Raw genomic sequence first — 27,524 nt, 5'->3', positions numbered from 1 at the left:
CTTCTTCTTCCACCATCTTTTCCATTGGTGAATGGGCAGCTCCATTCTTAGAGATGATCTGGTCAAAAACTTAGATGGATCCTCCTCAACTCTTTTCTTTCTCTTATACCACTTGTCAACTTGACCTTCAAAGTACATCCAAAATCTCATCATTTCTTACTATCTCCTCCCCCAGTGTCACACCACGTTAGTTGTCTATGTGTTAGGTGTCTCACCTAACTGTCTGCGGTAGCCTGTTTTACAAGCCTGTAGCCTTGTCCCCTTATGGTCTGTTCTTCACAAGGCACTTCACTTCACTCTATTCACAATTCTCTGGTGTCTTCCTGTATCACTTGGAGTAAAAAGTCAAAGTCTCTGCAATGGCCTACAGGGCCTCTCATGATTATAAAATTATTTTTCTGTATTTAATTGTATAAAATTATATATATGTATATATATGTATATATATGTATATACGTATATATGTATACATACATATGTATATATGTATATGTATGTGTATATATATATATAAACCTACATATGCATGTCTCTGTAAACACATATTTATGTGTTTAATTTTTTAATTAATTAGAATCTATGTTCTGAATTGTGTAAGATGGGGATCTGACTCTTTGCGAATAAAGAGCTCATTTTCCTGGCACTGTTTATTGAATAGGACACCCATTCCCCACTGAAGGGGTATTTCACAATGAAGCTGTTAGGTTTTGCTTTGTTTTTTTCTTTTTCCTGTGCTGTGTCTAATTGTTGGATTTTAGAATAGCGATGTACCTGATACATAAGGAGTTACATTCTACTTCAGAGTTGGTGCTTAAACTGAAAAATCCAGTTAGTGGCAAAATTGAGATGAAAAGAAATTTTAAAAAAACAAACACCTCATGGTTTTTGGGCCACTGTTTCTGACACATGTTGATAGAGTATACTTTGCTGCTGCTGCTTGTTTATAACTGTTCAGAAAATTATCGCAAAAATGCTTATTGAATTCCAGACCCTGTAAGGATGACGTCTCGATTGAAATCCTTGTTTATATAGATAACGTTCAGGGTTTAGACAGATCTGTGAATGCTCTAGTCCCCTGGTGTTCTTTTCTTCTTTCTAGACTTGGTCTTATCTCTATTTATAGCTTCAACTGGCAAACAAGAATGGGTAGGCAAAAGGGATTAAACTCAAGCCAGTTTGTTTTTGTTGGTTATCAACAGCACTGCTGAAAAGTTCGCTGAAAGAGGAAAATATTTTGAAATTATTGCTTTAAAAGGAGGTGTTATAGAATCTTCACTGGTTTTCTTTTGACAAAAATCATCTCATACTTGGTGCACTATGTGTAATTGAGGGTCTGCGATAAATCACAAAATGAATCACTTCCAGCTCCTTCACGTCGACAGAGATAAGAATGGAAAATCTTGTCACTTAGATCAGTCCTTGTCCCCCCCACCCCCTTTTTTTTCTCCTCTACAAAGAATGTGACTTGCTCCTCTGGACACCTGGCTTTGGCAGCCAGGGTAGGGCCCTGAGCTAATTAGAGAGCCATTCCACCTCTCTCAGATAATTTTGCTCCACTGGATGACAAAATATAACCCAGAAATGAATGTCTTCCTTTAGACAAAACACAGAGAAGAAAGAGAGAAAGGGTGACCCGAGAAGGTCCTGAGCTTCTGGTAAACTTTTCCAACCAACACCGTACATGGTGTTCAGTGAGTCAGTGGGCATGAGTGATTAAACCCTAAGTCTGCTCAAGGCTCAGATGAACCTGCTATGTGCTGCCAGCCTTCCTGGGCCAGCCGCTTCCTTTGCAGAAGAATTTTGAACTAGACGACAGAGACCCTCCCAGTCCTGAAAGACCCAAGATAGCAAGCTGGTAACAAGTGAAAGAAAGGCAGCAATTTATTTTTAGTTAAAAAAAAAAAAGATTAATATCAGCCAATAACATGCAGTGGGCTCGCTGAAATCTTCCTCCTCCCTTCAAAATTCTGTTTTTACCCAAACGGTAAGATAAAGACAGTTTGTCATGCTTTGAACTTCCTGGCTTATGTTGATTTGTAGCAATATGTTACTGTTACACATTTGAGTGGGAGCTGAGTTACATTTCATGAAAGCTGCTCTGGAAACTAATAAAATCGTGACAACCCCACTTTCGGTGGGTATTGATAGCATCAAGAAAATAAAAAAGACTTTGCCATTTTCAGGCAGTCGCCTTCCAACTCAGCTGAAAATATAATGGGCTTAAACTCAACTCACTTGTTTAAACATTACCCAAGAGCAGCTTTCTCTTCCTCCTCAGAAGTTCTAAGTGCCTCCACGCATTTAACCACAGATAGGCACAACCCCCCAAAAAGTCCTTTTCAAACACGTCGAGTCTTCTATAAAGTAATAGCTTCTTCGGAAGGCTTTCAAGGAATCGATTATTCACCTGGTCACCTAGTGAGGCATAAAGGCATGTTTTCTGTCTTACAACTGGGTCATTGGATGATGACCCGGCAGTGGCCTCAGGACCTTTGGAGATGCATAGAATTGGGCGTGCCAAGTGGGATGCGGTCATCGTAGTGAGAGAGCTGGGTGGCATTCTTGCAGTGCGCTTCCAGAACAAAGGAGGAAGAGCTTGTAAGAGGCTGGAAGGGTCTGCAGACGTCTTTTGAAGACATTTCCAGGTTCTAATGGCCATTGTAAAAAAAATCCAAACAGGAATACCCGGGTGGCTCAGTGGTTGAGCATCTGCCTTTGGCTCAGGGTGTGATTCCCGGGGTCCTGGGATCGAGTCCCTCATTGGGCTCCCCGCAGGAGCCTGCTTCTCCCTCTGCCTATGGTTCTGCCTCTCCCTGTGTGTGTCTCATGAAAAAATAAATAAAATTTAAAAAAAACAACAACAACAGAGGAGTGGACTGAGCAGTGGGAGAAGCTAGAACAAACCAGTGACCAGTGATGTTGTAAGCTCACAAGGCAGAGGAGTACTTTTCAGAGCCACCACCTTGTCACCACACAGTTCCACTGTGTAGGCTTTGTCAGCTGCTCTGAGTGGGGGTAAAGAGGCATGCATATTTTAACCATTCATTTCACATTTCAGCGTGTAAAGTAGACGCTGCCTTCCAACTTGGCTGGGGCAGTTCTTTATCGAGATTTATCGAGTCAGAGTGAAAACCCGTCAATCACCTATTTGTGGCGCAAAATCGAAAATTTCCTCTAACACTTTATCTTTTCTTTGTTGTGCAATCCTAGCAGCCCTGTGTTTAAAGATATTAATATTAGCTCGGTGAGTCTGAGTCCTTAATGGGCAGAATCAGATGAATTTTAATTTGAAACAAACCTTTCTCTACTTTCTACCCTTGATAAGTGCATGTCAGTTATCTTTAATTATTCAACATTAGGAATTCTTCTCTGGGTACTTATTTCAGCTAGTAAACTTGAAATTTTGCAGGCACATTCCTAGTAGTATATATAATTTTCGAGATGTCCTACCTACCCCGGCAGGTGCTCTGTTTTCTTTCTTCCTCTCCCCTCCTCCACCTTCTACTATTTCAGGGCACCATAGGTAGATCAGTTGTGTGATAGCATCGTTCTGATAATTAACATGCTTGTTTGAGGTTATAAAATATACATCTGAGAGAGGCCAGGGATTTCCCCCTGAATATCAACTAACTGCTTGAAGTGGCATTTTTCATTCTGACTTGTTTTGTTTTCTTTTCCTGTAGCATACTGGAGCAAAATGAAAGAATTTGTTCTGAGGCCTCAAAAGTAGTGCTGCTACGGACCATGAGCAAGAAAGGGTGGACTTCAGCCTGCACGGATGGTCTTGAAACACAAATAGTTGTGGGTAAGTCATCCAAAGGACTTGGCATTCATTAGCTCTAGATTTCATCAATCATCATTTATTTGGTGTCTCAGGACATCTTAGTCGAGTGCAGGGTTATTTCTCTACAACCCAAGCAACAGGCTGTGTGAGAAAATGTTGTTCTAGTGGTGGAGAGCCAAGAGAACAATGAAATTGACTTAGCATGTTTGTTTCTAAAATTTGCAGAGTAAAAAAAAACAAAAACAAAAACAAAAAATAAAATAAAATAAAATTTGCAGAGTAGCGGGATCTGAGTACAAAGCTTCTGTGGTTAGAAAAGACCAAAAAGAAGGGAAAAAGCACCCCCAAACAACTGAACGCACAACCAACCAACCAACTACATCTTCCAGACATTCCTTTTAGCTGAGAGGGTAAGGGATTAATCACACATGAGACGGTCGATTCAAGCTGATGGCAGATTTGTTACCCTGCAGTGGAGTATCAGTGAGGGCAAGGTGAGAAGCACTGGGATTTTCCAAGTCTTACTCAACACGTATTTACTGAGCACCTTTTAACTACGCATGGTGCCCGCATGAGAGCCTTGATCTGGAGGTGAAATTTAAGTCCTCCAAACTATAAAGAAACAATAAATAAATGCCAAGCAAGACACCAAAAATGCTGTGGATTTCCAAGGAAGTTTCACCAGCCTCATTGATTATAGTTCTTAGAAACAGTCCTCAAATGGAAGCTGGTTCTGCCCACCTTTGTTGACCTCAGACAACTTACTCATCCTCAAGGAATGAGTCACTTCTAAAAACTCCAGTGCGTGCCTCGGTGACCTCCAAGGTCTCTTGCAAATCTAAAAATGCCATAGTTCACTCTGCTGAAATTAATTAAATCATCATCCCCTTTGATTCTTGCTCCGCCGAATCCATGGTGAGCCCTTGGCAGGTCATCTTTGGCTCATTGGATGCACCAGTGGTGGAGAAGGAGCCAGGCACTCTGGGGTCCCTTTTCCCTCCTTCTCCCTACGATCTTGTGAACCAGCCCTTTGGTCAAACAGGCCTTGTGGTGTCTGTGGTTAGTAATGCATTCCCTTGCGGCGTTAAAGACAAAGTGGCACATTGTTATATGAATATAATATAATATATTTGTCCTTTAGTTTCCTGTCGGGGATCTAACTCTTCCTTCTCTGTTCTGTTTGCTGTCAGTGTCTTATGGGTTTTCTACCAATACTTGAACCCTGTGGAGTCCCAAACTTTGTTTTAAATTGAACATAATTTATTATTTTTTCTTTCTCACTAACCATCCCTTTTCCGGAGCAGAGCTATGAATGACACTTTAAATGATGCTCAGATGTCACTCTTGTTAGCAGCTGGCTGTCTGCCTCAGAGTGGTGCATTATTTGGGTTTCGTGACAGCATTTTTTTTTTTTTTGTCTTACAAATGTGAAATCATGAAGTGCAGGAAACCACATGAATGTGGCAGAATGAAAATGCGAACATCGTATTATCTGGAAATGCCAATGTTACAATTCTCCTGGTGACAGTGTCCTCCTTGTACTCAACCTAGGAAGCCTGTTTACCTGCTGGGTGGCAGTCCTCTAATTCATGGCTTTGTCTTCACGCATATATCTGCCATGGCCCCCTTGTCACGCTGAATCAGGAGGTTTGGTGTAGATGATTGGGCTGTTTCTCGCTAAGCAGGACCTGCCTGCCTGACCATTGAGCCTGTCTCACCTTCACCCTCTTCCTGGAATGCGCAGGCCTCTGAACTCCTGGAACATTTAGAACGTGCATCATAAAAAAAAAAAAAAAAAAGAAAAAAGAAAGAAAGAAAGAAAAAAGAAAAATCTAGGGCTGTGTATTGCCTTGTGGGTGATTGCTATCACCCCGTCTGGGTTGCACACTCACTGAGGGCAGGAATCAGGTCTAACCCAGCGTTTCTGTGGTCTGGCCCCAGGATCTCCTGCAGCCAAGCCACCTGTGCATGTGTATTAAAGTTGCAGATTCAGCAACACTGGGCGCAATGAGTCAGAATTTCTGGGGATGTGGAGCCTAAGAGACTCACCACAGAGAAGTCTTGCACACCGAGGTTTGTGAGCAGCTGCCTGTGTCCGCTCCCTCAGCCTCTGGGCCTCCTCACCTGCAGCATAGGGTCTAGCTCTCAGCACGTCGCAGGTGCCCAGGCGATATTTGGTCTAATAAGCAGCATCCAGCCACCAGGGTTGCATTCATTCTTCAGTGGCTTTTAGCCTTTTGGGGATGTGAAGTCTAGATATTCTCTGATCCCATAGAAACCCCGTTTTGTCCAAATGTGTCAAGTCCCCTCAGTCAGAGGCTGTTCTGGAAACCTTTTTGTCTCCTTCTCTTCAACTGGTGGTGGTTCTGACTGTCCCTATTAGTGGCGGTGGCCCCTGCCCACGCACAGTCCAGAAGTCATGTCGACTCTGGGGGAGGGGACCGGAATCTCAGGACAGAAGGGGATCGGAGGTGGGAGCAGTGCTGTGGGAACCTAGACGCTGTAGCCTCGGATCCCAAGGCCACGCCTGCTGCCCTTGGCAGTTTCTTTTGAACGCTGTTTCTTTCAGCTGTTAGGGCGCGCAGGTTGCCCATTTTGGTGGCAGGAGAGCGATCCCATTGCTGAAAGGGATAAAGTAAAGCTGCAGTGGACACACATCAAAGCATCCCCAGTGCCAGCAGCAGATTCAGGATTTGAATCTGATGACAACAGACTGCAGTGGCCACACGGGGCCCCCTCCTGCCCTCCTCCACTTGCTGCAGCAAGGGCACCCCTGGCCTTGGACGCTCCAGAGGAGATTTGCAGGGCGGTTTTTGCTTTTAGTGCAATTCCTCATGCCCTTGCTGCCAGATCCAGCCCTGGTAAAAGACCTAACAGAAACCAAACAGAAGAACTCGGGAAGTCTAGCCAGCCTCTAAGGGAACCAGTGAGCTAATTGGGAAACTTATTAGCCATTAAGACAGCCACTTCCAACTGCATTGAAGCTTTTTTTTTTTTTTTGCAGCGTTTGTTTGTATGTTTGTTTGTTTGTTTTTACTCTTGCTTAGTCAGTTTCATTTAAGAGAAGTTGTGTCGACCTTGGATTAAGTTTGTATTAAAAGGCATATTCAGGGGGCGCCTGGATGGCTTAGTCGGTCGGTTAGGAGTCTGCCTAACTTCGGCTCAGTCATGATCCTGGGGTCCAGGGATCAAGCCCCACATCGGGCTCCCTATTCAGCGGGGAGACTGCTTCTCCCTCTCCCTCTGGCTTGTTCTCTCTCTCTCTCTCTCTCTCTCTCTCTCTCTCTCGCCATCAAATAAATACATAAAATCTTTAAAAAAATAAAAGGCACCTTCAGGCACAGCAGCAGGAAGTGTCTTCTCCCAGGTGTCCATCTAATTTTGTCAACAGGAGGTTTGGAGAGAAGGAAGGTATAACAATGTGTTGGGAATTTTTTTTTTTTATTTTCATTCTCAGCTAAGGTAAGAAAAGAAAGCACAGATTTCCAAACAAAGCAATATTGAGACCAAAAGAGGCTATTCTTTTTTTTTTTTTTTTTTTTTTTGCATACGTGCTTCATTGAAACCTGATTAGGTTTTCTCTGTATAGCCTCTTGCAGTTGGGTTGGGGTGTGGGCTGGCTTTGTGAGGCAGGAGGCAGGGGCACAGGCTATCACTCATGCAAGAGAAGTGTACAGTTGTTGGCATTGGTGCCTGAACCTTCATTAAAGGTCTTTTTTTTTTTTTAAGATTTTATTTATTTGCTCATGAGAGACACAGAGAGAGGCAGAGACACAGCCAGAGGGAGAGGCAGGCGAAATATATGGAATATTTCCTTACAAATAGTCAGCCATTGTTGGGAAAGCAAAGAGCTGATTCTAAAAAAATATTTGACTACATCACTTGTGTTCTTTACCATGTGGCATTCTCCAAAACTGCAGATTTTCCGAATGGCTTCCTAAACCTTAGGCACTGCTTTTGGGAGGCAGATAGACATAGGAAAAGAGGCAGATCAGTACCCCCCCTCCCCCCACCAAAGATCATCGCTGGAAAGCTCTTTAAAGGCTTTGTCGCTTAGAAAAGTTAGATCCCCTTCACTGTCATACATGACGTTCTGTAAAACAGTACCAAGCATGCCTTCTGTGAAATACGTGAAAACTCACTCCTCTTGCTGATACTGTCACGGGCTAATAACATCAGTCCTTTGGAGAAGCTGTGTGGTTGGGTATAACTGAGTGAAACCACACCAGTTCAGGAAATGCAGTGAATGGTCCTATAATAGGCATCATCAAAACAGATGGTGATTAACTTGGAAGGTACCCTTCCTTGGTGACAGTTTGAAAGCTTGGAAAGGAGGTGTTTGCTATGCATCAAAAGAAATCAGGATGAAACTGCCACATTGGCACATGGTTGGAATGAAAACAGAAAGAAACCCACCGGAGCTCCTTACTGCACATGCTTTTCCTGAAGACCTCATCATCACATCACGACATCGTTACCAATTCTGTTCTCCTGATGAACATAGCTCTCTTTTCCTCTCGGAGCTTAAGATCATCGGCTTCCATCTTCCTCCCAGATAGCTCCAATTGGGTTATCATAGGTGCCTCTGACTTTTTTCTATACCTCCTCCTGTTACTGCCCTGTCCCCCTTTATGGGTTCCTTGTCTTGAGAAACAGCATCAGCATCCAGCCAGTCATCGATGCTGGACACCACCTTCTCTTCCTATGCTTTGTCCCTTGACCACACACTAGAGTTTTGCCTCAAATGTATTTCATGGTCTACCACTCTTCTCCATTCCCCTGCCCTTGGTCTGTTTCTGCTGTTAGCATCACTTGCCTGACTACTGCAGCCACCTTCCAGAAAGTACTTCTACCTTATGTCTATCCTTCCTATATTCCATTCATCCTATGATTTTGAGGGTTGTCTTCCCAAAGAAAGGGTCTGATTGAATTACTACCATTCCTGAAAACCCTAGGTGGCACTTGAAGTATGTAATACAATGTGAGCCTCAAATTCATCCTTCATGGGCAGCCCTGGTGACTCAGTGGTTTAGCCTCTCCTTCGGCCCAGGGCGTGATCCCGGAGACCTAGGATCCAGTCCCATGTCAGGCTCCCTGCATGGAGCCTGCTTCTTCCTCTGCCTGTGTCTCTGCCTCTCTTTCTCTCTGTCTCTCATGAATAAATAAATAAAATCTTAAAAAAAAGAAATTCATCCTTCATAATTGTGTGTGCAATTGATCACACATCAATACACATTGATTACGAAATCATGATGAAAATATGTGCGTGTCAACAAAGATGAAAAGTAAATAAAGCAAAAATGAAGATGTTTGTAGTATTAGTTCAATTGGTACTTGATTTAAGAATGATACTCCTCTGGTATTTTCCATAGGAATGAGTGAGTATGATGAAGTAAAAGGAAAAATTTAAAGGATTTTGTTAGTTTCCATTTTCCTACAAGATAAAATGGTGAGTCCTTTGCATGACATTCAAGATCCCTAGGAATTCATTGTCAGCTCACTATTTAGATCTCATCCCTCCCTCCCATCTTCCCCACATGGCATTTCTTCCCTTTCTACATATACTGTGTTCTTTAGCAGCCATGCCTTTTTTCATGTTGATTCTTCTGCATGTAATTCTGTTTCTCCACCCAGTGAACTTCTCATTCATTGATGCCTACTGGGAATGTCTCCTCTTCCTGTGTTAGCTCAACGGATTGCAGTTCTTTGATGATGCAGCCATCTCTGTGGATGATCCGTGAGGGTGGAGATTGGTTTATTTTTAAACCTTGTGTTCTAAGTAGTAAACCCATTCCTGCACATAATATAGCTTAATATTTGTGGAAAGTAAAAAGAAAGAACTCATTGAGAAATATACAAGTAACCCTTCAGGTAAGATTTCAAATGTTTCGGATAAGCTTTTTTTCAAAAAAATTACAAAAAGTTCGTATGTTGAGTTAAACGATTTTTACAAAAGCAGTTGGACTCAGCATCATAGCACTTTAAGTAAACTTGTAGGGTGAATCGTTGGTATTTGAAACTTCTAACATCAGGTAGAGTCACTTCAGCTTCTCAGAAGCCATATTTGCGAAGTGACTAGAAATTGCTTTTCAAACTATTTTGTGCCATGAAAAAATCATATTGGCCAAATCAGAAATCCACCAAAATGACACATTCAGTGTTGGCAACATAATACGAATATGTGGTATTTTTTTCTTAAGGGAATTTAAAAAGCCAAGACTGGGTAACATTAAAGGATTGATATAACATTTTCAGTTCTGAAAGGCTATTCTACTCTAGAAATATACTTGTTACTATTTTTTCATTTCTAAGAATTCTGTTTGGTTAAAATTGCAAAGGAGAAAAAAATATCTTGGCTTAAACAAAATGAAAAGTCATCTCCAAAATTAATTTGGCATCCTCAAAAGTTCCTTTTCAAAGGGAAGAGGAGGAGGTTTTTTAATATCACATGTTAAAAATGCCACTAAAAAAAATCATCATTTGCACTTGTGAGCAAGAATTTCAGAATGCTATTTAATGGAGAGCAGTGTGTGAGGCATGTTTTGCATCTTTTTAAACAATATTTTGACACTGGGGGAAGGCTGTTTAATAGTATAGATTATTTTGTGATCTATATTGTACATATCATCTCTATTTTTCCTATTAATGTTTTAGTTAGAGTCAGTTAAGTTGGAATAGATCATTTGTTTCAAATTTGCCACTGTTCTGTGTGATATTTTTACCCAACCTTCGTTTGCTGGCCTATGAAATTATGACAAAAGCTGAACCATTGTTAGAGTAACGAATTAGGGATATTGATCGGCCCACATGTACTGATCGACTGCTCACTTGAAAGTCTTAAATACCACACCATTTGGAAGCATCTCATGGAAGGTGATCTACATCTATTTTACAGACGAATCTTTGCTGAATTTATTATTTTTCTGTCCTGTGCCTCACATTTATTTAAAAGCCTGGTCATTTGGCCGTATAGAAGGTCCACCAGGAAGTATGTATACCTGAAGCCATCAGCGTATTGTCAAGTATACTTCCGTTGTGTGTATACATACATACATACCATGGCTAAGGGGAGCGAATGCAGATTCGCAGCTCGCCTTTAGCTATTCTCATTATTTAGCTGCAGTGAAAGCAATTTTCATTACAGCTTTGGGTGCTTCCTGGATAGTAGTAGGTGCTATCTTGAATTGTCCTTCCCAGACCACATATATGGGTCCCCGTGGCGATACTGTGGCTGTGGCCTATGTAAGGCTGCCTGGCGCTGGTTAAAGCAGAAGGGTCTGTAAGCACGAGTTTCCTCAATGAGGAAGGCTGCTTGGTGGAAGACAACCCTTCATGAGACTCTAAGGATCTAAAGATAGAACAGAATTGCTTGATGGATCTCAAAGTTTGAAAACCCAGCCTCGAGAAAACTGATTACTGTCCTCATAGATTGGGTTTGTTTGTTTGCTTGTTTTTTTTTTTTTTTTTTTTTTTCCAGCAGTACCTAATCCATCGCTATATTGTGGTTGGAAAACAATGTAATGTATTGTTGAAGAGTGTAGGTTCTTGGGGCAGATTTCCTGGGTTTGAGTACAAATCTGCCTCTTGGTAGCTGTGTAACGCTGAGCAAATTTATTTAACCTCTTTGGGTCTCAGTTTATCCACCCATGAAGTAGGAAAATTAAAGCAGCATCTATCAAAGCTGTAAAACCTACATGAGTTCATGCCCATAAAGCTTTTTTTAAAAAAAAAAAAATTAGCTGTTACGGTTACGTTACTTTTGTGATATTCAGTTAGACAGCTACACAGCTTGTACTAAAAATTTTCCAACCTTTATTCGTGGGTACCTTCCTTCAAACTGAATTTATGAGTTTTTCCTCTGTGAGGGGAAGGTGAATATGGGAGTGAGCCCAGTCAGGGAGGGTGAGAAAATGCGGTGGGAACACAAAGGAGTGAGATAGTTGGTCTAGTTATGAAGTGGTGAGGATAAGGAGGGGGCGTTTTGAGCTAGATGTTGAAGTATGGCCCAGATCCCAAATGGCAGGAGGCTAAGGGAATGAAGGTGAGAAGAAAGAGGGCGGTGTGTGTTTGAGGCACATCGTGGACTGGCTTGGGTCCAGTGAGAGGTGTATGAAGTTAGAACAGTGAGGGATTGGGAGGAACGAGATTCCTTTAATAATGATGGTAATATAATAATTAGTGTGAACTATTAATTGACTACCTTACACCAGCTTCTGTGAGTGGTGTCTTACAGCATCTTACAACGTAGTTAGTTAGCCCATTTGACTGGTGAAAACAATTGGTTTAATCCTATCCTAGGGGTTGGAATTTTATCTCAAGTGGCAGAGAGCCATTGAAGATTGTGGAATGGAAGAAGTTCATGATCAGACTTAGCACTGATGTACTCATCTGCTCTATTAGACTCTAAGTTCCCTCAAATTAAAGGCAGGTCTCCTACCGCCCTATGTCCCCTCAAGGAGTAGCACTGGATCTTCAGCATGGTGGATACTCCATAAATACTGGGGTATATTTTAAAAGCTTCTTCAACAAAACTTAGGAGGCCCTTTTTCGACATTTTCTCTTTTAAAGAGGAAACTAATTGATCTGAGTATGGTTAATAAACTAATTCCTTTGTGCTTATACATGTTTCATCTCATCTGATCCTCACAAAAACTTTTACAAATAATGAGTCTGACTTTTACATTTAAATTATATGTTATTATAGTGGATGAGGTTATTGGTGCTGAAGACTGTCACAGGGCTTGTAGAAAGAAAGCTAGGATTTGAACCCTAGACTCCCTGACCCCTTGCCTGTACTCCGTCTTCACTCCTACCTCTGCTGAACCACTTCTGATTTCCAATATGCACTAGGGTTATTTTTTTCAATGCTTTAAGGCCACTTTGCTAGCACTCTGTTGCTTTCAGAGAAAGTAAAGCCCCACAAGGACCTAATCTACTTTGTAGAGGCTGATGGGAAAGAAATTATCTTCAACTGTCCTCAGGACCAGCATCCTTCTAAATGACGCTGCTGGCAGGTGGCCATTTCTAGGAGCCCATCAAATTAGCCACTTGGAAGAGCCTGGCGTCCTTTGTTGGGTACCATGCAGAGTGAACTTGCTCTTCACAGTAAAACAGAGTTTGGGGGTGAGTACATTGCAAGAACCCTAGATATTTAAGGGAAGCACTTTGCTTCATCCATCTGACTGACACCAAATTTATTACACTAAAAACCACTCAGCAATAGGCAGCATGTGTTTCCAAACGCTGCCTAGAATTTGCAGTGACATGTAGTGAAAGGGGAAGTTCAGGACCAGCTATCAAAGGTCATAGCCCGTGGACTTACAGGCACACATTATGTAAATTCAACCTAACTCTGTATTAACCTGACAAGTTGTGGAGTAGTTTTCTGCTCTATGAAATTGATCCTCAGTAAGATTCTCCAGAGTATCAGATCTACTTAATGCATTTAAATCAGTACTTGTAAATTCTTGACAACCATGCTGGGGCTGATTAGCAGAGGCTTATCTCACCTGCAGCTGTACCCACTTTGCACGAATGGATATGGTTTTCTCTCTTTTCCTAGTGGGTATCCACATTGGTCTCACCCCTTCCTTTGCCTGGCACTGCCATCAGCCACGTGGGAGAGTCAGCGAGCTAACAGTACTCTGTCTTGGGGACATAGCCATCAATCCAGCACCCCACTTTGATTTTTAAATATATATATGATTAAATATTTAATATTTAAATATATATTTAATATATTAATTTAATTTGATTAATTAATTTGATTTGATTTTGATTTGATTTTTAAATATATATGATTAAATATTTAATATTTTAATATATTTAATATATTTAATATTTAATATTTAAATATATATGATTTTATTCATTCATGAGAGGCATAGAAAGAGAGAGAGGTAGAGACATAAGCAGAGGGTGAATCAGGCTTCCTGCAGGAGCCCAATGTAGGACTTGATTCCAGGACCCCGTGATCATGACCTGAGCCAAAGGCAGATGCTCAACCACTAAACCACCCAGGCATCCCAATATATATATTTTTAATTGCGGTAAATACATATAACATATAACATAAAACTTGCTGCTCTAACCATTTATAGGAGTACAATTCAGTGGCTTTAAGTACACTCACGATTTTGTGCAATCATCAGAGATTTTCATCATTGCAAACAGAAACTTGTACCTATTAAACACTTACTCCCCATTCCTTTCTCTCCGCAGTTCCTAGTAACTTCTACTCTACTTTCTTCAGTGATGAATTTGCCTATTTTAGCTACCACAGATACTTGGAATTATACAGTATGTGTCTTTTTACATCTGGTCCTTAATTTATTTTTAACACAGGATTTCTAAATGAACTTTTCTCATGTATTCAGTTTTAATACTTCATTGTATTAGTAATTATCAATAAGATATAATTCTCATTCTAACTTCAGGAAAGAAGGTCCTGTAAGAATATGAGTAAGCAGCAAAATTTCAGTTATAAAATAAGTAAGTCACAGAGATTGAAAAGTACAGCCCAGGGAATATAGCCAATAATATGGTAATAATGTTGCATCGTGACAGATGGTGACTACTCTTACCTTGCCAGCACTGATGTACAGAACTGTTGAATCAATATGTTGCACACCTGAAACTAATATAACATTGTATGTTAATTATACGGCAATTGAACAAAGGAATATGAGTAAACAGAAGACATAGAAAAAATATTTTCATTAGTACACTGAAGGAAAAAATATTTGTAAGGCAAAATTCAAATGCCTAATAGGTGATTTCACATTCATCCTTTTTTTTTTTTTTCACATTCATCTTTGAGGTTGATCTTCCCTTGCTTGGGTTTCGCCCCTTTTCAGCCCGAATCCTCTGCAGAATTCCTATAGGCAGTTTTGCATTTCCGTAATGCCTCCTGGGGAGAATTTGGCATTTGTTAGATACCATCTTTGGGCTGACTTGCCTTTTATTCTTCTTTTCGTTGATTTTTAAATTAATCATCCCGTATACTTGCCTCTGTCCAACAGCAGGCAGAAACATGTGATGACTGCCCTTGGAAAACTGGTGAATCACAGCCCTCTGCTTGCGGTGATGTTCCGCAAAGCAGAAGTATTCCTTTCTGCATAGAAACAGAAGCATTGTGATTTTACTGCAGCAGTGAAATTGTAGTAGAGGTGAACATAAGTCTTCTTCTATTTACATCTTTAATGAGCCACAATTAAAAGTAGTGGGTTGGCGTGTCAGAGTGAATGTGTTATTTTCAGATTTCTATTCTAGGAATTGCCACTGCTGGTCTAAGCTGCACTTCACTGGCACCCTGGAGCTCCGAGAGCCTTAAGAAAGAAAGCCCAGAAAGGTCTAATCTACTTCCTGAAAGTTAATGGAACAGTAATGACTTTCTGCTGTGCTAAGGTAGAGATTTGCCTCAAATCCCAGACGCCTATGATTTTAGAATCTTCTGTCACGATACATCTTTTTCTTCTGGTGAAAGGCTCCATGGATTGATTTAATGTTGAGGCACTCAAAGATTTTTCTCACTTCTCATTTTGTCTTGCCATCACGAAGATGTACTGAGGTGCTCTCCCTGCATGGGATACCTGGTGTGAGGCAGAAACTCACATTGTAAGAGGGCCTCTCCCCACCTCTGACTGAGCCTAGACTCAAGCTCATTCATCTCAGGGGCACTCTACTGTGTTAGACCACTCAGCACTGCCCTTCCCCATCTTGTCCACACCCAAGGATAATTGCCGAGTTTAGCTGTACTGTGATGGCTAATCTGACACACTCTCTTAGGAACCCTTAGTGGGTCTCCACAGATTATGCATTGCGGCCAAATAAATTACTCTGGACAAGAGTATTTCTTGACAAAGTAGTAAAGCCACATATTGGGATTCATGCAATAGTTCAATAGCTCATTTAAAACATCAAGTGTAAATATTTCCGTTTACCTGGTTGAGCTGGGCAAAAATGTGCATGGGAGTATTTGCAGTTTAGTGTTGAAGAAGACTGTAAGGAAATACATAGATCTTGGCCATTGGCAGTTGTCCCCACCTTTGTGTTGCTTGTGTACAATCTGAATGTGTCATGAACCAGGCACTCTTGTTTTGGAGCTGGTGATGCTTCAGATTTGCAGCCCCTCACTTCCACAGTCCCCTCCGTAGACCTGGTATCAAATTCTAGGTTGCTAATTTTGTGAACTCTTTCTGAAAGACCCACCCACCAATACTCTCTTTTATTCCTTTACTAACTTTTTATAAGCTTCAGACCCCACATACTGGATCTACCAGTCTGATTAAGAGTGTGCATAAACCATGCCTATGCATATGGTAATTAAATAAATTTACTTCATACTCAGTTGTGAAATTCCCAAAAATCTGCCAGCCCACAAAATAGGAAAATTAAGGGGCTGTGCAGAACCTTTAATATTGTCACCAGTTGTCTCCAAGGAAATTTGTATCTTGGACATTTAGCAAATAATAATGTTTAACTGATAGTGATTATGTCCTAAAATTTCCCAAAGCGATGACTAACAGTTATGAATCACATATTCCTGGGAATCTCCCTTCCCCCACTTGCCATTTGCCTGGGGCAGTGTACAGTGTATCAGAGTTTCTTAGGAGTTTAGTACAGTTGAACTATATATAGCTTCTTATCTTCTCCCCATGCCACTTAAAGAAAAATTAATTTAATGGCTATTTTTGAAACATTTTTTCCTAGCTTGACATGGTTATCTGAAGATAAATAATTTTCCCTGCTAAGGAGTCACTTGTTACAGGTGACTCTGGTTTGAGAAACAGCTGTTGAATTCTAGTCTACTAAATTAATTTCTTTCTCCCTTTTCTAAAGAGTGGTTTTATGGTTCTCAGTCTTTTTGGTAGGTGTAAAAACTAGTTTGTCTAGATTTTTTTTTTAAATATACCTGGGATTCAAGCTATGGCATTTCCCTGAAATAGTACTGCCATGGCCTGGGAAGAAAAGACCCCAATTAAATAAAACCCATTTTTTAAAAAAGAAGAAGAATGAGAGGGCACCTGGGTGGCTCAGTGGTTGAGTGTCTGCCTTTGGCTCAGGTCGTGATCCTGGGGTCCCGGGATTGAGTCCCACATCAGGCTCACCACGCGGAGGTTGCTTCTTACTCTGCCTATGTCTCTCTCTGTCTCTCGTGAATAAATGGATAAAATGTTAAAAAAATAAAAAATAAAAAGGATGAAGTATTTGTCTATAAAAAGCTTCTAAATTTTTTTTAAAAGATTTTATTTATTTATTCATGAGAGAGAGAGAGAGATCCCGGGACCCCAGGATCATGCCCTGGGCCAGAGGCAGGCACTAAACCACTGAGCCACCCAGGGATCCCCAAAAGCTTATAAATTAATGATATTTATTAACCATTGAAATTTTTTATTACTCAGATATCTTAAGGGTGGACTGATGTCAAAGACCATTAGGGGGGAATGAAAGATGGCATAGGCAGAAGGTCCATATGCATGATGCAGAGCAGAATGACCATGAAGTACAAAATCGCCGAATATACTTTGTCCTACCTGAAAATGTAGGCCTGTTCCAGTGGCCTGCTTGCCAATAAAACTTACCTTGATGACTTAGGCACAGTGGAGGGCCAGGAAGGGGGGAAAAGCAAGCAGATTGGATGATGTAGAATTAGAAACTCGACTGCTTTGGGGAGAGGGGGGTGGCCACACCATCTAGGTTTCGGTTTTTGCTATACCACAAATTTTGTGACCTTTGGAAAGTTGTGAACCTTTCTGGAACAGTTTCCTCCTCTGTAAGAGGAGGACAGGAGCCCGGATAATCCTTGGAGGTTCTGTCCACTGTGACATTCTGTATCTGAGGATTAAAAGACAACAGATTTACATGGGAAATGAGAAGGGTAAGAATAGAAGCAGAGCATGTGGAAGGGGGGCAGGTATGTAAATGGTGGTCTAGCACACATGGTGGAAATACCCCTGGTGTAAATTCAGGTGTGCATCTCTCTCCATGGGCAAGTGACTTTTACTGGGGGAACTACATGCTGGCTGAGCTCTGGGGCAACTAATATGCACCTGCACTATACACCCTTCAGAAAACCATATTTCCCCTGCATGGCCTGTGCTCCTTGCCCTTCCCCTGGCATAGGAGGCTTTGTATCTGTGCTCAGGGCTATGCTGCTTCTTGTCCTCATCAGCTCACACATTCTCACCTCTGCTTCAGTCATACCTTCAGGAAGCTTCTGGATGTGCTCATGAACCACAGTAGGTTGCCCTTCTCATTCTAAAGCCCTGTTGAAATTTTCTCTCTAAAAAAAAGAAATTTTCTCTCTGCAAATTTAGACGTATTTATTTATCTTATTGCTGTCCCACTTCAAGAATCAAATACAATTATTTCTTTTTGCCTGAACTCACACATCTGAATGAGCTTTTGTAATTAGCAGAGTGGGCTAAGGCAGAAGTACTCGAGTCCTTGCCAGGTTGTAACTTTGTTGTTTGGTTCCCACTGAACATCCTCACATCCTCAAGTTTCTGGGCAATGTATAAGAATAGCTCCTGATCCCCAGAATTTAGTCATCAAGTGATGCAGACCAATGCAATGGTAACACAAGTCACAGAGTAATATTAATAGCAATGTGAATCAAAGCAATAGACATTTTCTGAATACTTACGGTGTACCCAGTACCAGGCTCATAACCACTTTACATGGACTAAATGGGTGTGTCTTCATACATACACACAGCATAAAAATAAATGTTTAGTTCTCACAATTCTGAGAGATTGGAATTATTATTATCCTCCTTCTACAGATGAGTAAACTGGGGCCCATTTAGAAGAAATAACTTGGCCAAAGTTACAGGTTAGGGATATGTAGAATTTACTTTTTCCTAAAAGAAATCTTTGTTAGTGCTAAGTAAGTGTTGAGTCTATGGGTTGCATGCATGCCAGAACTAGTCGGGGTTAGTTCAGGTGGGATTAGGGGAGAGTGGTTTCAACTGTGTTTGGTAGGAAAACAAGTGTCATGATTGTGTGAAGCAGAGACAAAAGGGCATTTCAAGCTAGAGATGATTGCTTGGGAGGATCGAACATAAAGAAGCTGGACGACAAACAGGTTCATTCAGTTGGAGGGAAGAAGCTGTGATGGCAGCTAGGTAATCAGAATCAAATGGGCGAGGAGCTATTTTGTTAGCTGTCATGTAGGCATTGCTGCAATTAGTAGCAGGTCAACACCTTATAAAATCCCTCCGGAGTGTAAAGACATGTTTCTAACTGAAATGTCTTAGTTTGCAAAGGAAATACGGTGCAGGCATTAATGTCCTGTCCTTAGGAGATTTCTTCTTGGGTTCTCTTTACCAAATGACACGAGCTTCACACCCTTGCTTTGAGCTGTCACCATCTTTGCTTGGGCTTCCATTAATTAACTTCACGTCTTAGGTCTACAGTCACTTGAAGCTGCTCAGGACATATTTGCTCCAACGTCCCTGGACAGCTTGGGATATTTGCCTTTTCTGACACATCTGCCTGCCCTGGCAGCCACATTACATGCTCAGCGCGGCAGGTGCCTCTCGGGAAGAGGAATGTAGCAGCATCTGTTGGCAAACACATTTAGACAGTGGCAGCCCCTTGAGGGCTCCAGATGGTAGGCATCAAGTAGGAAATTTGAACTTGGGCAAGAAATGGAAGCAAACTGGGTTGACCTGGATTTGTGGGTGCTTGGGGAGAAAACATTAAAGTGAGGAATCATATGTGTAGTAGGTCATGTTTTTTTCAAGGATTTTTCCCTCCAAACCTGGAAAAGAAACAAAAAAGGCATTGGGAGGGATTTCTCCAGGCTTGTCAATAGTGGTTTGTGTGTCTAATTAATTAATTAACTAATTACTTTGTTTATAATCCTCCTTGTTTGGAAAAGATTTATGGCCATGCCTTAGATCTCTAAATCTGTCAAACAAGAAAATCTTATGCAGTCGTTAGCAGGTTTACATGCCTTTTAAATGTTTCTTTATAATAAAATATGATATATCGATAAGAGATTCTAAAAATGAGTACTTAATGCATCTACCTTTCTCATCTATTTTCCGCTTTTAAAAAAAATGTGCTTTTCTCTGAACTTCAGATTGCGTAGCAATTTCACATTTTCTAGTGTCTGTAGAGGTCGGTGTTTGTGAAACTCTAGTGTTGACATGGTAACTCTTGTATTTTGTTTTTGTTAAAGCTCCTCCTGTGTTTTTGGAACTCTCTGAATGCAGCATGGAGTTGGGGGGGTGCCACCTCCCACTGTGGGACCTTTAGCCCCCCCAACCCCTCATCCCTGGGCTTCATTATCTAGTCTTGCTGTATTTGGTTGCATGGCTCCTAGGAAGCTTAAGTGGTTCTGGGTCATTGCCAAAAATCTTGCCTATAGGAATTCAGATCAGGACTCTGGAGAGCAAGGACTTCCTCTCTTCCTATCTGCCCACCAATCTCAAGGAAATAATAGTCACCCAGTGTTTACCCCCTGTCTGAGTTTACTGGGCTCTCCTGTATATATCCTCATGTGAAATCCTCATTAACGGCTCTGTAAGGTGGTTTCAATAGATGAGCAGAATTGGCAGGCTCATCCCCAGGGGGTGACAAGACTGAGTCAGGCACCTTTTCGCTGCCCCAGAACGAGTGTCTCCAGCCCATAGAACATGGGCCAGTGGCTGGGGGTTATGTGGGGAGGCAGTGAGGGAAGAACAAGGAATAGGAAAAGATGCAGTGCTCACAGTCCACTCCCCTCGGACCAGAGTAGAAGAGATAGGAACTTTACCTCGTGCTGGGCCCCACATTAGGAGCATTAACTTAAAACCTCCCTTTTAAACCTCATCATGCCCAGGAAATGAACACTATTGCTTTTGCTTTACAGATGATGCAAGACAAAGGCTGTATGAGTACAAATGAGTACCATGTCATAGCTACTATGTCATAGAACAAGGATTCTAGACCAGCCCTGCCTGATACTAAACTCATGCTCTGTTTTCAAGTATGAGTGGGTTATTTTTGAGCTTTTGCTTTTCTTCTTCTTTGCTTCTGATGCTTGATTTTTAGTTATTTTATGGAAAATGGAAAAATTCCTCAAAGGGTGTATAAGGGAGGTAAGCAGATGTATCTGAAATAAAACTGGTATTGACTAGCCCTTCTGATGAAGCTTTGTGGCTCACATGAGAGTTTTACAATCACCTTGGGATTTCAAAACGCTGATTTGAATGACTAAGAATTAAAGAAGAGAGAGTCCCATAGAATTATGGATCATAAAGCCAAGGATTTGAATGAGAGGTGGTGGTGGTAGGGGGATGCAGCTGATGTTAGAGGTCCATGGAGTATCCAGCGAGACCTCCCGAGTAGATGTAGGGAAGATGGTGGGACTTGGGGATTTACCTTTGGAGTGATACAGGATTTTGACCTATGACACCTGTCCTTTGTGCCATATCAAGAGCTGACTGAGTGTGGCACCAATATCCAAGTGTCTCAGGTGGCAAATATGGGTACTATTTGGGTGGGAACATATACTGAGATTTGCAAACAGGAGTGACCAGAAGTGTCCATCTTTCTAGACCCATTTCTATGATCACTATCCATTTCTATGGTCACAGGTCATTATCTGAAATTCTATGCTTATTGATGTCACCAGACTTTGGACCATTGGTATTCATGGCAGTGAGAGGAAGCATGGGCTTGGGGTCAGAGAGATAATAAAGTTCAAGGCCAGCATCCGTGGTTTTGTTAATTGTGAGACCCTGGGCAAATTGCTTCAAGCCTCCATTCTTTGAATGCTACAACGTGAAGAATAATTTTATCTCACAGGATCACAATACTGTTGCACATAAAGCAGGCAGCACAGTGCCTGGCACATAAAAGTACCTAATTATTATCATTATCTAAGACCAACTAAGAGCATAGGTGGGGTTTTAAAAATTGTGATTGTAAAGGCTATGGTGTACCAATGAAAGGGTCCCTCATAATTCAGTGAAAGAAATCCTTGAAATTTCTGCTACAGCAAAAATGCAAATTACCACTGGGTACATTTCTGGCAGACATATAAGCCATTTACATAATGAAACCTCTCTAATATTATTTCTATTAATAGCCACACTTCTAAGTATCAATCTGACCATTTTGTATTTAGAATCATTCTGTGAACAGATTCCTTTTATTGCCATGTCTTCTTAATATCTTCTGACAAGTGTCGTTATATCTTTACTTCCTATTTTAGTGTTTGGGATTTCATGAACTCTTCAATTGTTAGTTTACCACCCAAGAAGCACTTTTTTTTTTTTTTAAGAGTTTATTTTTTCATGAGAGACACAGAGAGAGAGAGAGGCAGAGACATAGGCAGAAGGAGAAGCAGGCTCCATGTAGGGATCCCAATGCAGGACTCGATCCCAGGAGCCCAGGATCACACCCTGAGCCAAAGGCAGATGCTCAGCCACTGACCCCCCCCCCAGGCGCCCCAAGAAGCACATTTTTAATAATGCATCCCTCGAATGTCAGAATTTTCTCAAATGCAGATTTATAGACAAGCATGCAATGCTGGGATAAGTACAGTATGAGGTTGGTACCGAGTACCCAGGGGAACTAGGTTATTACACCTTTATGCTCTGATATCATCATTTGCTTTGATGTGATTGCTTCTGCGAGCTGTTCCCTACCTCATCTGTTGATGCTTCTTACCCAGCACTTCAGCCTAAGTTTGTTCATAAGTTTGGTCCACACTGTCATCCATCTACATAGACCTTTAGATTTCTTTGTCTGTATGTAAGATATATCGTTAAATAACACGTCTGTTTCTCTAAGTTGGCCTAGCAACTCTAACCTAACGACAGGATGGCTTGTACCCTTCTTAGGAGGAGCTCTCCTTGATGGCATATATGGCTTTTTCTCCTGTTTGCTTCTGAACCCCCGCAAGTGGGTTGCAAAATACAGAGATCCTCCAAATGCTTTTTGAAAGAATTAATGAGAGAGCAACTCATGAGACGCCCGCCGTTCGGAGGAGGTTGCCCTGGTAGGCAAGAGTTCTAAGACCCATTAGCTCCAGGACAAGAAAAACATGGCAGGAACACTGTCGGGAAGCATCCTCATCTTAACCTTTGTACTAGTTAATAAATGGTCAGCAGTTTTTTTTTTTTTTCTGTGTACTTGCCTTTTCTACTAGAAGGTTAAAAAAATTCTAAGCAGGCAACGTGGATAAACCTTAAAAAAATTTTTTTAGGTTTTTATTATTTTTTAATGTTAACTGCTTTGCTGTTTGTCTTTGAAATCTGGTTTTACTAATTAGAACTCTTTTCGTTGCCAGTAAGGGAAACTCATCAGAGGCAGTGGGAATTTTGAAATGGGGATTTTGACAAGCACATGGGAGGGTCTCATGGATTTTAGGGAAGGATAACAGGTTGACCTTACAGGCTACAAAACAAAGCAAACAAGCCCCCAGCCCAACCAACAATCCACAGCGTATCTGGGGTTTGGGTCATGTAGTATGAACAGGACTGTTTGCACCTGTGTGTGTAGGCAGTTTTTAGGAAAATGAATGCTGGACGCACAGTCCACTGTGTGTCTCTACAGCGATTGTACCACGGGCATGTGATTGTTTCTTTGTCTTCACTTGAGCTACTGTTGATGGTTTTGTAATCATTAGTGCTAATATTGCTGGAGAAAAAAATTAATTAAGATGTCTGTTGTTCTGTTGCAGTAATTTCTGTTTGTAGGGCTCATTAACATCTTTGCTCAGAAGATGTTAGCTTTTCCAGCCAGAATATGCTAGAGCTCTGCAATGTGCAGAGCCATTCTTCCTCTGTTGTTCTTGTCACTTCTCACGTGACTCCCCAAACTGATGTCCCCCAGGTGCTGAGTGATCCAGGGGAGCTCAGTTGCATGGATATCCCCCCTGTGGTAGGATACTTGCAGAGAGACAATCGTGTGCTTGGAGTGAGGTTGGCTGATGTTGATGAAAAGGTTCAAGAATTGAAAGGCAAGTGTTTGTAGAGCCTCCCGTGGTGGCAGAACGTAGTAAAGGAAACACACACACACCTCTCTGTCATTTCCATCTGATCCTAGAAGGCAGTGCTGACTTCTCCACGTGGTGGCACCTGAAACTGGGTGCTCCCGGGATCTACCCTTGTATCTTAAAATGAGGTAACAGACCCAAAATCAAAATAGGCTTGACCGAGAGGTCAGGCTGGCACCAGATGTGGAGGTCTGGGGGCTCCTGATTCCAGTCCCAGCACTCCTTCTGCAATATAACATTCACATTTCAGTTTTCCAGAATGATTGTTTACAAGGCCAGAGCCCAGAATCTGTACTCATCTGTGAGGGCGGCCTTAGCAAAGTAGCACGGACTGAGGGGCTTGATAGAAATGCATTGCTCACAGTTTTGGATGCTGGAAGCCTGAGATCAAGGTGTCCGCAGGATTGGTTTCTTCTAAGGTTTGTGGGACCCTCCCTCTCCTTAGCTTGTGACTGCCCATCTTCTCCGTGTGTCCTCGCGTGGTCTTCCCTCTGACTGTGTGTGTCCTAATCTCCTCTTCTAAGGACACCAGTCGTACTGGATTGAGACCCCACCCGCTTGACCTCATTTGACCTTAATTACCTCTCCGAAGGCGCTGTCTCCAAACACAGCCACATTCTGGGGTGCTGGGAGGTGGGACTTCCAATATAAAAATTTGGAAGGGGGACACAATTCAGTCCATAACAGTATACGTAAATAGACTCGAGTCATTAATCGAAACCATTCATTGACTGATTATGGATTATATTAATCATCCAGTCTTTAGATGTCTCTTTCAGCAGCTTTTCAGATGTCAGTTTTACTATCCTTTGCAGCTAGCTAATTTAAAATGCTGTTGCCGTTAGTGTTTTTAATGGCTCAGGAGGGGCCAGGCATTGTGCTAGTCACCAGGGAAAACTGCACATGGGGAGGACTCATTCCCTGTCTTTTTTGGGGTTGGAATCTGTCGGGAAAGGCAGATATAAAAAAAGGATTTGTGAAGTCTGTTATGAAAGAGGAAGTCCAGGTGCCATCTCTAGCTCTTTAGTAGAATCACTCATTTTTATTCAAATGTCCCATGGTGGCAAACTTGCATTAGGGAAAGTTGGTCATTTGCCTCTCAATGGATATTGGAGCATTCATGTGTCTGGAATGCCTGGTAACCAAGGTTCTGAGGAGAAAAGCCTCAGAAGATATCACTGTGTTCGTTCCAAATATGTTCTTTCATGGCCAGAATGTTCACTCGCTAACTGGATTACTTATGTGTGCTCAGTGCATTTTTTTGGAGAGGGCAAAGCCGCTATTTTTACCAGCTGTAGTGTTCTGAAGACTCCATGGTAAAACTGTTCGATACTGAACCCCATCTGTCTCTCTACTGAGACCACATCGTAGTCCTATATTTGTCCCTGATGTCAGGCACAGTGCCTGGCACTTAGTAGATCTTCGGTAAATATTTGCGGAATAAATGTGTGCTAATTAAAAAATTGTCTATTATGACTCGCTCCCTGCACGTGATAAATGCCTTGCCCCTCCAGGGAGATTGTGGGCTTCGCAGCGGGAACCTGATGAGTCACACGTGGTCTACCTGACTCAGTGCCACGTTAAGTAAGAGATACGCCATCCCTAAATCCTCTGGCCCCTCCAGAGTGGCCAGACATCCCTTTATCGGGGACCATGAACGATTCTTAAAGATGGGGATACAGATATGGGTTATTGCATAGACATACCTTAGACATGTAATCCATGCAATTTATATTTTGGGACCTCTGGACCTAAATTAACACTCATTCCTGGTCTCCCAGGGTAGTTAGTACTCTCTTCTTCACTTCTGTAATCACAGCTGCCTTCATTACAGAATCACAGAGAAGTGAATTAAGGTGAGCTCAGAGAGAAGGAAAAGCTGTAGCTTGCTTGGTCCACGTGGGAGCAGAAGTGGGAAGGTTGTTCTAGACACAAAGACAGCATCAAAGAAGACTTGCCTGTTTCCTCCGTTGCCAGTAGTGGTTGACAGTTTTTATGGTTTAACATTTTTTAAAGTGTCCTCTGAACCTCAGGCGGCTCAAAAACAAGCATTTCATGGTAGAGATGATGTCAGATAAGAGCTGCATTATATGATCAGTGGCAGAAACAAAGGGTGAAGCTGCAGAGTGATGAGAATTTAAACATACAGAAGTCAAAAAATTCAGGAGTTTAAGTTAAGCTGTAAGCGTGACTCAGTCCCCTTGGGCATATGTTAGGAGCGTTTTCTGAATCGTGGTGTGTTCTGTTAAATTTAAGCCCTTGTTTTTGCAGAGTCGTTGTGTCAAGGTTGCAATGTGAGCAGTAACTTTCGACTCATGATGTTTTTTAATCCTCTTCTCACCCACAGTATATGCTGTTGTAGCATTTGTGCACTGAAATTCGGTATTGCTTATAAAAATATGAAAAGTGGGAAAATGCTCAGACTGTGGTGCACAAGCTATGAGACTTCGTGAAAAAAGAAATCTTGTGTTTGCTTGAACATGACCGTGTTAATACTGAAACAATACACAGCTACCACTACTTCTGAGCTGTGTAGACGTGTACATTATATATGTATATACACTTTGTATATATGTGTAGTAGTGTAATATAGTGTATATATTGCATGTTGCTTGTATGGAATGTATAATTATTTTACATGAATATATATTACACTAATGTAAATATACATATTAGTGTAAAGTACTCATAAAATTTATCATCTTTGCCATTTTCCAGTGTACAGTTCAGTGGCATTAAGTACATTTTCATTGGTGTGCAACCATCACCACCACCCGTCTCTGGAACTCGTGGTTTTGCAAAACTGAAACTGTCCCCATTAAATGCTAACTCCCTATTCTGTCTTCCCCCCAGCCCCTGGCAAGCACCTCCTACTTTCTGCCTCTATGAATTTGATTATTTTAGGTTCTCCATGTAAGTGGAGTCATAAAGGACTTGCCCTTTTGTGACTGGTTTATTTCACTTAGCTGATGCCACTTTTAGTAACAGCTTTGTTGAGAGATAATTCACATACCATAAAATTCACCTCTTTAAAATATACAGTTCTCTGGTTTTTAGTATATTCATGACTACGAGATTTTTGAAGAGAGCAAATCCAGTAATTTTTTCTTAGTTCTCAGAAATGCAAACATGCCTTGTACTAGAAGAGTCTAGCTATAAAAATGCCATGAAATAAAAGGAACACGAGGCTAGGGGCAGATATCTAGATTATGCTTAGTTTGGTCCAGATTAATTTAGATACCCAAAATATTTTTAAGCATGTCTGCTTTCATTGAAACATCTTCATTTTGCATCGTGGCTCCAGCAAGATGTGATTATTGATTGTTGTTCTTGGGAGGGGATTGTTTGCATGTAAAGTTGATTGTGATGAGTTAGCCAGAAAGCCAACAGAACTGAAATTTCTTCAGATCCGGATTTGTTCAAAGACCAGTCTTGAATTCACTGAGGTTGTAGTTGGAACTGGCACTTGAATGATTTGAGATCTGCAATTCCCAGTGGCAAAGGGCATATTTTGGTCTAAGGTAGAAAAATGGTATTTGATGCTTATGAACAGCAGGTAGGAGTGTTACTTGGTACATACATTTAGGCAAGACTTAAACATTATCCAGTAAAGAGAGGAGCACCTGGGTGGCTCAGTGGTTGAGCATCTGCCTTTGGCTCAGGGCGTGATCCTGGGGTCCTGGGATCCAGTCCTACATTAGGCTCCCTGCAGGGAGCCTGCTTTTCCCTCTGCCTGTGTCTCTCA

At 41.5% G+C, this 27,524-nt stretch overlaps 1 protein-coding gene and 1 long non-coding RNA gene across 14 annotated transcripts in view; one reads left to right on the top strand and one right to left on the bottom strand.

The window, feature by feature from the left end:
* Nucleotides 1–20,642, bottom strand: part of LOC118353369 (uncharacterized) — a 29,538-nt gene extending 8,896 nt beyond the window's left edge. The window contains exons 1-3 of the long non-coding RNA XR_007408421.1: nucleotides 20,549–20,642; nucleotides 17,368–19,549; nucleotides 14,368–14,420 (exon numbers count right to left, since the gene is read on the bottom strand). This is a non-coding gene — a long non-coding RNA (uncharacterized LOC118353369). The remainder of the gene's footprint in view (nucleotides 1–14,367; nucleotides 14,421–17,367; nucleotides 19,550–20,548) is intronic.
* Nucleotides 1–27,524, top strand: part of ATXN1 (ataxin 1) — a 413,020-nt gene that overhangs the window by 101,079 nt on the left and 284,417 nt on the right. For 12 of the 13 annotated variants that reach the window (XM_035710478.2, XM_025443971.3, XM_025443979.3 and 9 more), the window contains one exon: nucleotides 3,684–3,805. The gene's annotated coding sequence lies outside the window, so the exon portion shown is untranslated. Of the gene's footprint in view, nucleotides 1–3,683; nucleotides 3,806–20,733; nucleotides 20,874–27,524 lie in introns of those variants that run through there. The other variant, XM_025444014.3, reaches the window with a different exon arrangement.

This window comes from Canis lupus, chromosome 35 (genome assembly GCF_003254725.2).
Source record: "Canis lupus dingo isolate Sandy chromosome 35, ASM325472v2, whole genome shotgun sequence".
Taxonomy (NCBI): Eukaryota; Metazoa; Chordata; class Mammalia; order Carnivora; family Canidae; genus Canis; species Canis lupus.
This window is presented reverse-complemented; position numbering and strand designations above follow the sequence as displayed.